This window comes from Phalacrocorax aristotelis, chromosome 12 (assembly GCF_949628215.1).
Source record: "Phalacrocorax aristotelis chromosome 12, bGulAri2.1, whole genome shotgun sequence".
Taxonomy (NCBI): domain Eukaryota; kingdom Metazoa; phylum Chordata; class Aves; order Suliformes; family Phalacrocoracidae; genus Phalacrocorax; species Phalacrocorax aristotelis.
Window position 1 is genome coordinate 2124681 of NC_134287.1, and position 11271 is coordinate 2135951.

At 46.7% G+C, this 11271-nt stretch overlaps 1 protein-coding gene and 1 long non-coding RNA gene across 8 annotated transcripts in view; one reads left to right on the forward strand and one right to left on the reverse strand.

Moving 5' to 3' along the window:
• The window catches only part of MARCHF8 (membrane associated ring-CH-type finger 8), a 94385-nt gene that overhangs the window by 82820 nt on the left and 294 nt on the right, over positions 1–11271 (reverse strand). The window contains exon 1 of one of the 7 annotated variants that reach the window (XM_075107654.1): positions 10873–10892. The exons of 5 other annotated variants lie outside the window; for them this stretch is intronic. The gene's annotated coding sequence lies outside the window, so the exon portion shown is untranslated. Of the gene's footprint in view, positions 1–7122; positions 9024–10872; positions 10893–11271 lie in introns of those variants that run through there. One more of the 7 variants, XM_075107653.1, reaches the window with a different exon arrangement.
• LOC142063667 (uncharacterized) lies at positions 197–7078 on the forward strand. Its single transcript, XR_012662823.1, has 3 exons — positions 197–3653; positions 5808–5876; positions 6599–7078. It is a non-coding gene; the product is annotated as an uncharacterized LOC142063667 (long non-coding RNA).

The window sequence follows — 11271 nt, forward strand, 5'->3', positions numbered from 1 at the left end:
ATCTGGAAGGAACAGCAGTTTCTATCAGGTATCTGTTGAAATTGAAGGCAAGAAGAAAAACTTTTTTTTTTTTTTTAAGCTAAAAATCTCATCAGTCTTGGAGGAAAATATACTGCTGAAAGAGGGGAGCACTGAACCTGTAGAGGCCACATCAGAATTTTGCATCAATTAGATTTAGAGCTGCAGTGAGGTAAATACATACACCCAACCCCACCGTACTGTCCTTCATATCCTCCAGGACCCATACCTGCTGACCATGTGGTTTCTTTCTCTAAGTAGTTACAATCACAAAAATATCCAAGGACATTTGCGCTTCCAAACAGTAAATAAAATAAATTACTACAGACAAATAATTTGAATGTCTGCTGAATTAGGCTAATAGAGAGATAAAGACATAATTCTTCATTAACCATTTTTAAATAACAAATGCAAAATTTTTTTTAATTGAAAAAAGAAAACTACTCCCTATTCCAAATGCAACAGATGTTAGAAAAATCAAGACAAAATCTCCTCAGTTTTCTGCTCACTTAGAACAGTTGGCATGTTCCACACCAGAGACAGTCCCATCTTTGGCACAGGCTCCTACACACGGGCTGTACAGCAGCATCAAGATGGTCATAAAGTATTTAAAGACGACGGATAGGAATTCTGCTATTTTTGAAGTGACAGGAATCCACAAGTGACCAAAACGCTGCTGCTTTCTCCTTGGAGGACCCAGTCATTCCCTTCTGTTTCTGGGTGCAAGACGAAGCAGCACTGTGCTTAGGAACAGGCATGGTCGCTTCTGTGTCACAAGGGACTTTGAGCCTGACACGGTCCTCCTCCATCAGCAGTGCTCTCTCTGAGCAAGGCACAAAGCCTTGGTCCTGGAGGAAGTTACACCTCCTGTTTTACAGGGACACGTGCTGTTCAGTGAATGGTATTACCTGGCAATGGCAAAAGCTCTCATTACCATCCTCTGTCAAAGAAGTAATTTGGTACAATCTCACATCATCTACATTTCCTGCAGACTTCACAGAAGTTTCACGGCTCAGCACGGCCGGCTGATCTCTCACTGCCCCATCACAGAGGACAGTAACCATCTAACTTAGAAACAAAACCAGAGAGAGGCTAAAAAGTATTCAGACCCCAGTCTTAGGAGCTGTTAAAACCCTCAGCTGAAAAGGCTCCCTCTTCCTTGTGCTGCTTCTGCAGCAAAGCCAGGCAGCTGTTTTACAGTGCTCAACCAATGCCACCTAACAGCTTCAAGCAGGGAACAACATAATGCACGTACAAACATTCATTTGTGTGCTCATGGATTGGGTTTTGAGCTGGGCATGTTTTGTTAAAGAAAAAAAATTCTCTAGGAAGAAGATGCCTCCTTGGCAGGCATCTCCTCTGCCTGTAAAAAAAAGACACTGCTAGCAAAACTGCACCCTATGGCACCTGGCTGGGGCAAAGACTCGGCATGAATCCAGTGCAAAGTCAGTACCATCACCCTTACAGCACTTGGTCTCCCCCAAAATTCCCTTCCCAAACACTGATTCTGTCCAGACTTTCCGGACTGCCAAAACAGAGGTATCACTTCAGTCTCTGATCTTGTCCTATCTGCAGGTTATGAATTAGAATACTTCTCTAATTAGAGATCAACTGTAGAATTAGAAAGTGGATTATTTTTAGCAGTTGTCTGATTGAGCTGGAGCCGCAGTCAGTTGTAAATTAGTCACTGCTTTTTCTACACACCAACTTCCAACGCAACATTCAGTATCTCTTCAAAAGCCACAATCTATCAGTCATCTTTGCGGGGAAGAGTGGAAAGAGGAAGCAGCTATTACGCAGCCCAGAAGAGACTTCTTAACATCTTCAGGTTTCTCGCTCAAAGCCTAGGAAGAACGGCAAGGGGAGATGAAGCAGTCTGGAAAGGCACAGCCACCTTCACATACCAGCGGTGACGACACATACAAGATCAAGTAACCCATCCGACGGCTATCATTTTGGAGTGGCATCTTTTACTGAAGGGGTCATAGAAGGCCTAGTGACAGCGTAACGCGCTGTTTTATTGCTCACCAGGTTAAAGCATGACTTAGCCTGCCAGTGATTTTCTTCTTCTTTTGGCACATTCCAATAAAGGAAGAAGAAAAGGCCCATGTGTAGGGGAATAGACAGGGATCGGCGACTGGAAGATCACAGGATGTGACGGAAAGATAGACTCCTCCCCATAGGAGTGGCAGGAACAGGAAGCGCAAGAGCTATGTAAGCGTGTGACGCAGTTAAATAAACGGACATTTTGTATCCATCATATTGATGTCTGTGCATCACTGTCCCCAGGGTGGGTAGAGCCCTGTGTCCCGGAGATATGGGGCCCAAGATAAGTTCTCCCGTAGAAGCGTACAGCTACACCCATGGAAGAAAGCTCGGCTCAGAAATCTGCCAACTCTCCTTGACTCACAAGGGTTGCTGGAGACTGAAGATACAAAGCATCTCAGAAAAACAGGTCTGTGCCACAGTACGCCCGTGTTACTGGCCTTGGTGGGATGCACTGTGTACAGTCAAGCTGCTTTCCACTCCCATCCTCTACTGACAAGAATTACTTTCAGGTTTGAAACCCAACAGTTTCATCATCTTATTAAATCCCCTGTTCCTGGCTCAGATGTCTCACATGCATTAGTTAGATTACATCAACCACAAAGACCTGTCCATGAGCCACACAGGATACAGCTCAAAGGAGGCCAGTCAGAGATTAGATCATCAGCTCTCTGAGGTCCTCCTGCCTTACTCACAGAAGCAGCAATGCAAACGGTGTGACAACCGATGAGTACATGCTTTGTGGGGTCATGTGGAAAGGGACATGATATCAAAACACCAAGATGCAACCGGCAAACATACCTTCCCTGAGCAGAGCATCCACCCTGGAGCAGAACCATCCCTGCAGCTTCCCCATACAACACCTGCACCAGGCACAGCCAGAGAAGACAGGCTAAGCCAAACCCATGCAGGTCTTACAAACCAGAGCACCTAAATCCAGCAACTATGGAAGCTTTGGAAAGGCAGCTGACAAGCAGTCAACCAACAGCCTAACCAGCAGGATGCCTATCACAGCTCCACCAAGTCTGTGCTAAGCCCCTGGAGCCCTGCACAGTGAGAACATGCTGACTGAAAAACTTCCCAGTAGGCATTCAGAGATGGATAAGGCAGACTGCACATGTGTGCCAGCTGACAAGCAGGGCTGGAGTACACAGAGAAAGCAAACAACCATAACAAATGTCTAACAGACACAATGGAAGATCACAGCCAAGAATAAAATGCACGATGTACCTAGTTCCCTTTCTATGCAAGGAACCAAACCTTACTCAGCTTCCCTGCACTCAGGCTGCTGGACCACACAATGCTATGTTTCTTCTTGCCAGGGTATCACTAATGACGGAAAGTGAGTAAGAAATCTTATCTTGAATCAAACTTTTTCAATGGCAACTGAGCTGGGATCCTTGCCTTGTGGATAGAAAGTTGATATCAACACCACTAGTGAATAAAAGCCTACGCCTGCTGCAGATGCAGGTGCCTCAGGGTCCCCAAAGAACCAAATGCTGACCATGGAAGACACCGATCCCAGGAAGAAAACCACCAAAAGACTACAAAGCATACATCAGACTCACCCCGCTGCACTTGGCGTGTAGGTACGTAGAGGAGATGCTTCCAGGTTTCACTACGTGCAACTCAGATGCAGCCTTATAGAGCAGGGGGTAAAAAGCAAGGAGCGCTTGGGCAACCCCGGTACGAGGCACAGGGCGCTGGCAGGGCCCTTTCCTGCTGCTTTGAACACACAGCTTTGAAGCTGTGGTTCTAATCTACCACTTACGTATTGCCTTGCTAGAAACAAAGTCACACATGTCGTTTAAGAAAGTCATCACATGGATCAGGAAAAGTCAAAGAGGAATAATTTTGAACCTCTTGCCATTTGGAAAAATACAATAAAGTTGCGAAGCCCGCCTTCCCAGTGGTTTGCCTGGAAACCATCACAGCGCAGTTTTCCTACACTCCCAGGAAGGCACATAAAAAGAATCTCATCTCTAAAAGGCCTTGGGAGCTGCAGAGCTCCGCAGGTGCACCAGAGCAGGACTTTCTCACACATCTGCCACAGCATGTAGCAGCTTGTACAGAACAACATGGAGTCCTCCCAATCCTTGCAATTTTATGATGAAAACAACTTAGTGAACATTTCTGCAACATTTGAAAGACTTAACTCTAGCGGTCTCAGAAGCTACCCTGCCCCGTCAGGTCTGACCCTAGGACAAAGGGTACAGAATAGCTGAACATCACCGTCATGAGAATCACAGAAACAAAATACACACCTTACGCAAAGGAACTGCTAAAAGGTAATATATATAGTTTTCATGCCCAAAAGCAACGAGATGTTTCAAGGCTACAGTGTTAACACACTGCATAAGAATACTGATGCATTTAGAAGGCTGAAATTTGATCCAATTTTTATTGGCTTCTGCTCTGTTATGCCAAGAGCAAAGCTAAATTCCCCTTCCATCTTTTAACCAAACATGCTACTTTTTTTGTTAACTCCCAAGATCAAGCCGGCCTGACAAGACTCCTGTAATTTTACAAGGGAATCTCTCCTCCCTTCACCCCTTTATGTTATCAGACATTAATTCTGTGAAGAGTCTGCTGCACTGTGCCAGCTCCAGTGTAGTAACAAGGCTTAACCTTCTCCCCTGGGCTCTCAGAAGGCCTTGCAGTGGAAGCGGGCATCCCACGGACAGAAGGATTAGCACAGTCTGGTACCCTGTGGTTGCAGGCGTCACATGGGCCATTCACCCCCATGAACTATCATGTGTCTAATAAAGTGCTCTCTCCACGGGCTTTGGCGCAGGGTGAGGCTGCAGCTCTAGGCTGTGCCATCGTAGTTTACGTTCCCTTCTTCCTGTGACATCTCAAGTCCCAGCAAATATTTGACATTTAGCCAACAGGTTCAGAAGTCACTTGCAGTGTGGCTGCATGAGCCACTTCCCCTTGGAAAGCAGGCTAACAAAATATTTTTTAAGAAATCCAACAGCCTTACAAAGAACACGATACAGATGACAACTGAATTGCAGGAAGGTGAGGTATGCATAGGTGAAGTAACTTAAATGAGAAAATAGAGGCCAAAAGCAGGAACAAGATTCAGATTTCATGTCTCTCACAGCAAACCTTTAGCTGCAAGTGAACTTCCTCTTCTCTTCAGAGCTAAGCAGGGTTTTTCTCCCCTATTTGCAACAAGACAGCATTTAGTTCAGTATGCATTTATGCTCTTTGGTATAAGAAAACCTTCTCTTCTAGAGATCATTAGCAATGTCAAAAAGCAGCAGCTCCTCTTCAAGTCTTCAGTCTAGTTGTTTTTAATATATTAAATGCATATATACACACACACGCACACATTTTATAGAAGCAGCTTCAACGTAAATGATTGGTCACACAGAGAAAAAACACTGTAAACAACTGTCCTTCCTAGTCCTGCCACTTCCAGCTGAGATTTGGCAGGCAAGCTCTGGATGAAAATGACCCTGAAAGCTATGGTGACAATAACCACATTTAAACGGACAACATTTTGGATGCAGAACTACAAGGGAAACTCGCTTCATTTACCAGAAAGGAAGGAAAAACTAAAGCCTACCGTTACCTTCAGAAGGAGCCAGACTGCTCCCATGTGTATTTTCCAACCTGTCACCACATACAGTAAACTATTACCTAGTGCTCGTCACATAGCTCTGGTATGTGGGACTTCACCAGACTTACTAAGAACAGAAAAGCCACTGCCAACTTTCACTTTCTTTCTATTGTAGCAGAGTTCATCATGCTGTCAAGTGCAAGTCCCTTAAGAGTGGTTTGCTGAAGGAGGCCAAAGGAAACAGGTGAGAAGGGGACAAAAGCACACTCAGGGCAAGAGAAGGCATTTGCAAGAATTTCTTGCTATAATGTGGCCCATGTTATGAAAGCACGGCAGGGCCCCATATTGCATCACTCCCTGTATTTCAATCCATCAATCTTCCCATAAATATATACACACAGAAAAAAATAATACACATACACAGAGAGAAATATGCCACATTTTTCCATTAGCCTTCCTCTTCTGACTGATGCATTCATAATTACAAGAGTTTATGGCTAGTAGTGAATCACCCTCAATAGCACACCACGCTTTTACAACTAGAAATAGAGGGATCAGAGAGATTAATCCTCTGTCCTGGATGACATGAGGAGCCAGTGAAAGCAAATATAAATAGGCAGAGAAGGCTCTTTGTCTTGCTGCAGCCCCCTCTGGTTTTGAAGGAGGCTCTTCCACCAAAAGATGCCTTAAGAAGTCATTATGAATGAAATTAAACAAAAGCATCCCTTTTGTAAACCCTGTAGTGATGAGGCGAGGAAGAGCTCCCACTAACACTCCCCGTGACAGCACCTTCCCTCTCCCAGGAAGGTAACGGCCAGGTTCAGCCCTGCTGCCAAGAAAAGCACTTACAGCAGCAAGATTTGCCTGGATACTTACTCAATATTTAATTGGTGCTACACGGCAGGTTGCACACAGCAAGTCTGTTCCTTCCTGTTCACTTAATACTACTCAAATGACTCTCTACAGGCAAAACTCACCCAAAAGCCACGTCTAGAAGTCACCTTTAGCACTACGAGTCACGGCAGTACGTGGACCCCCATTGCTCTCCCTGTGCAAATTCTTGCGCAACAAGAAAGCAGAACTCAAAACCCAACTCTGGTGACAAGAGCAGAAGCACGTGCCCCCTCCTCAAGCTGCACCGACGGCACAGAGTTATTAGCAGTAAGACTGAGTGACAAATTATTCTGGTCATTAGAATCAGCACATCAGACCCAGGGGAAGCCTATCTGTTTATTAAGAATTGTTTTTTTCCTACATATACTCCTCCTTGCAGGCTCAGAATGCACAATAAAGAGGAACTGAAAGGCTTTTTAAAAATAAAGTACATTTGAGGGGAAGGGAGGCACCAAGGATTTGTATGCTTTTTAAAAAATTAGCAACTTTGTGTGTAACCTTGCACCTCTTTTCTTTTTTTTAACCCCTTCTTTTTTGGTTTGTCACTCTAGATCCTCCTATCTTTCTTTCCTTCCCCTCTGTCTTATCCAGCTTACCCTTTGATTCAAAGGGAAATGTTTCTTGTCCTGTGTCCACAACATGACAGAAGTCGAGCCACCTGCTCTGGGAAGAACAGCGGGGAGTATTTCTATTCCTTGTAATGCACCTCTTCTCCTCGACGGTGTGTAAACACATGATCTTACTGAAGCCACAAGCCCAGCTGGGGGACGAACTCACCCTTTGTGGTCCTCAGTCACCTGTTAAATGACATTCATAAATCCAGCGCCTGTTTTCCCAAGGAGAAGCTCTGGCACAGCTGTTCATGACCAACCTCACCTGCAGATTGGGCTGGTGACATGCATTCTGTCCTCCTGATGCCTTCTGAAGAACACACAGAAGCTTTAAGGGGCAGATATCAAGGCATACCTAACTGATACGTAGGATTTATGTATTCCAAAGTATACAATGTTTATATTCTATATTGATTCTCACCACATATTCTGCAAGGTTTACAACTGGGATCCTTAAATGAGTCTCCAGGGATAAAGTGCTCGCCTACTAGTTGACTTGATTTCATCAAACTATGGGAAATATCAGCCACAATTTCTAGAATCTTTTAGTATTTTCCACTTATCAGACATATACCTGGCATCAAAATTTCCAGCACCGTTTTCAGCTGAATTTAATCAACCACGATATTCTGTTGGGTCTCTGGTTAAATTCAAGATGTGCTACCAAGCTCCCCTACTTGCCCCCAAGTATCACAGGTGGACTTCAGAGAGGCACCTATTTTAACAGATAGAGAAGTTCTACTGTCATTTACATATACCTTTGATCTAAACCAGCCCAAACCCAGCAACCAGCTGGGCACATAATAAAGGCCAGCCTTCCCCTGGTCCCTGGGGAAAGAAATTGCAAGCACTAGAAACTGCTGATGGTTGAGATACCTCTTGCTGTTTGTGAGCTGTCTGGTGATGAGTTACATTTAAGAATAACACAGCTCTTAAAGTGCATCTTTAATTGCAAAAAGACTGTGCTTCCAAGGGCTCTTGTCCATTTACCTACACCAGAATCAACAAACACAACGTAATCATTTATTTGGGGTTTTAATGCTTCACATGAATGTGGTTAGATGCCTTGATAAAAGACCCACAAAAATATTCTGGGAAGCAGTGAAAAAAGAATCCATTTTGGAAGTGATGAGTTCTTTGGATAGGTAGTGTTTTCAGTAAAAGCCAGACAACAACTAGTAAAACTGACCCTAACTTAGCGAAGTGGGTTTCAAGGACCTGGAGCTGTGAAAATTCACAATGAACGAAGCCCACACAGCAAGTTTAATGCCAGCTCTGCTGTGCCAGAGCAAGCTGCCACCAGATCTTTGCAGTCAGCGCGCAAGTCAGCAAAACAAGAAGCCGCAGTAAACCCTGCACGAGTTCCGTCTCACTATCAAAATTAATACGGTGAGTTAGATGAGTGGTTTACGTGGTTCGTTCAGTTCCTGCAGCAGCTAGCACTAGATGCGAGAGATACTAGAGAAGGAACCGGAGTAGACAGTAACTGGATCGCTTGTTCCCCAGAAAGATCTCCCCTCTAATACCTTATGCCCTGGAAGTGAAGTTTTTTCCAGACTTGAAGTTTTCCATTCTTTACAGCCTTCTACAGCTTTGCTGTTCACTCTTTGTCCGCCACACACAGACATAGTCTAAGCACAACCATGTCCATGGATCCTGCAAGCTCCTGCCTTCAAAGCCTGTTCATTTTTTAAAGTAGCCCAGCTACAGCCTCATACAGAATACTAGTTAGACACTTCTACAGGAGCAGGAGTTCCTTATGTTTTTGGGGGAGGGAGGAAGGGCAGGACCAGAGCAAAACAAAACCAAAAATATAAGAAGTTAAAAAAAAACAAAACGCCAACATCACTTTGTTCCAGTTTTCATTTTTCCTGGCAAATGGCCATGCCCAATCTATTCTTCACAATTTCTGAAGCTGCTTATCAGTCAGTCATATCAGGGCTCACTGCTTCTGAGGTGCACGGCAGGAAAGACCCATAGTAGGAGACTCCTTTCTCTCAGGCAGGAGAATCAGTTCAGGATTTGTAAGAACCACTTACCGCTCCTTCCTTGAGCGGCATTGCTACAGGGAGCTGCCACACTCCTGCAGCAATCTGCCTCCCCAACTAACGGGTTTGGAGGAGCCATAGGGAAATCAGGCTGGCAGAGAAGAGACTTTGCTGAGTTGTCCGAAGTAAGTGTGACAGCCTCAGCAGCTGGGAAGATTGAGTCCTTTCACCCTTGAACATGGGAGGGTTGCTTGTCCAAAAGGTTAGACCTAAATAACAGAAGTGTAAAAAAATATTCTCATCCTGACACTACAGAAAGTTCAGCCGACATGCTGAATTAATCTATCCTAATAACACTTAAGACTGGGCAAAACCAGCCAGGAAACAGGTGGATTTTCTAGCACCGGAATCATAACTACCCCGTCTGGACACCTGCACCAGTTCTGGCTACATACCCATACAGTGAGGCATGAAAAGGGTTGCAGCATTTCTTCTAATGTGACAGCCACAGAAAATCGCTTCTTTTCAACTAGTTTACCTCTATAAGTAAAACCACTGACTAGGGCTAGCTGAAAGCCAAACATGCACCAACAAAAAACTTCAACACCATAACCATGATCTTTTGAGTTGTGAATTTTTTAAGTTCACATCAGCCTGTAACCACAGTCACGTGAAGTCCCCAGAGAAGGGTTCAGACTTCAGTACTTGTACCGGTTTCAGCAACCATAGCAGAATCAAATCCTGGGGAATGCCTCACTTTCTCTGAGCAGCTATAGGGTTGCTCGGGGGAGTCGGGCACCAAACGGTTTGGGCCACAGCTGAGAAGCTGCCAGGATCCCTCAGCAGGTGTTATCCTGGGTGCTGGGGCACACCCTTGAGCCAGGACCCTCAATGTTTCCAGCAATCCCGGTCCAGAGGCAGACTTAGCAGAACTCTGCATCAGTGGAAATTAATCAGCATTAACAGGTTTCCAATAAAACCTCTTAGGTTTGATAAACAAGCATTTTTCAAAAGAAGTTTTCCTCTGAAAGTTTTTTACCAGGGCTGTTATTGGATCAACCTCAGCCTCATCTGACACCACTCCAGAACTAATTTCAGCAGCAAGAGTTCATGAAGAGGGCTACCGCCTCAGCTGAAGAGCTGGCAGACCAGCTCTCCTCTTCCACCCCCACCTTGCTTCCAGTACCTCTTTCCACCTTCACTCAGTCATCCCTTCTACGTTTACGCTGCTGGGTTATTTCACAAATTTGCCCTGCTCGGAAGCGTACGGGTCCTTCGCGAGGGCAGAGCCCGAGCCGTGTGCCCTCTTGCACTGCAGTTCGAAACAAACTGATTTTTGCAGCCGCACGTTGCAATTCCACCTTCGACTGCGCTTCCAGTGCACTAACAGGAGAAAAAGTTGAAGCGTTACAGTTCAGAACAACTCGAGTGTCACTTTATCTGCCAACTAGCTCCAGAAAGCACGAAGGAATTCTGACTATTTCTCGGTCTGCCGTGAAACTTCACAATCCGTTACGAACGCGTTGTGACCGGCACACCTTCCACAGAGTTTTCTCTCCGGCTCACCTTTGTTCCGCATCGCCAACCCAATGCGAACTGGGGTCCTCCTCCAAAACCGGAGACCTAGTGCCGAGACGGCGCCCCTCACCCGGCCCGGGGCTCGTCCCGGGCGCTCCCGACGCCCCCAGCGCCAGGGCGAGCTGGGGCTGAGCAGACAAAGAGGACGGAGGTGGGAAAAGCCTCTTACCGGTGCATTAGGTGCCCTTTCCTCTGCTCCGACAGAGGAACGGCCCCGATCTCCGCGAGCGGAGCCCCCGCCACAGCCCCCCGCCCCGCGGCGGCGACCCCCGCGGCCGCGCTCCCTCCTGCCCCAGCCGACCCCCCACGCCACGCCCGGGCGGCGGGTCCCGCGGGGGCAGCCGCGGGAGGGCCAAGCCACGCCGCCCCCGCACAGCCGCCTGTTGCTTCTCCGTCGGCACCGACCGGCTTCCCGGAGGCGCCCGAGCCGCGGGCGGGCAGCGCCGGGGCCGGAGGAGCGAGGCGGGGACGGCGGCCGTGGGGCCGCTTCCCCCCCCGGGGCCACCCTCGCCGCCCGGCCTCACTCCCTGCGGCGGCTCCCCACAGCCAGGGCGGCGGCAGAGCCTAC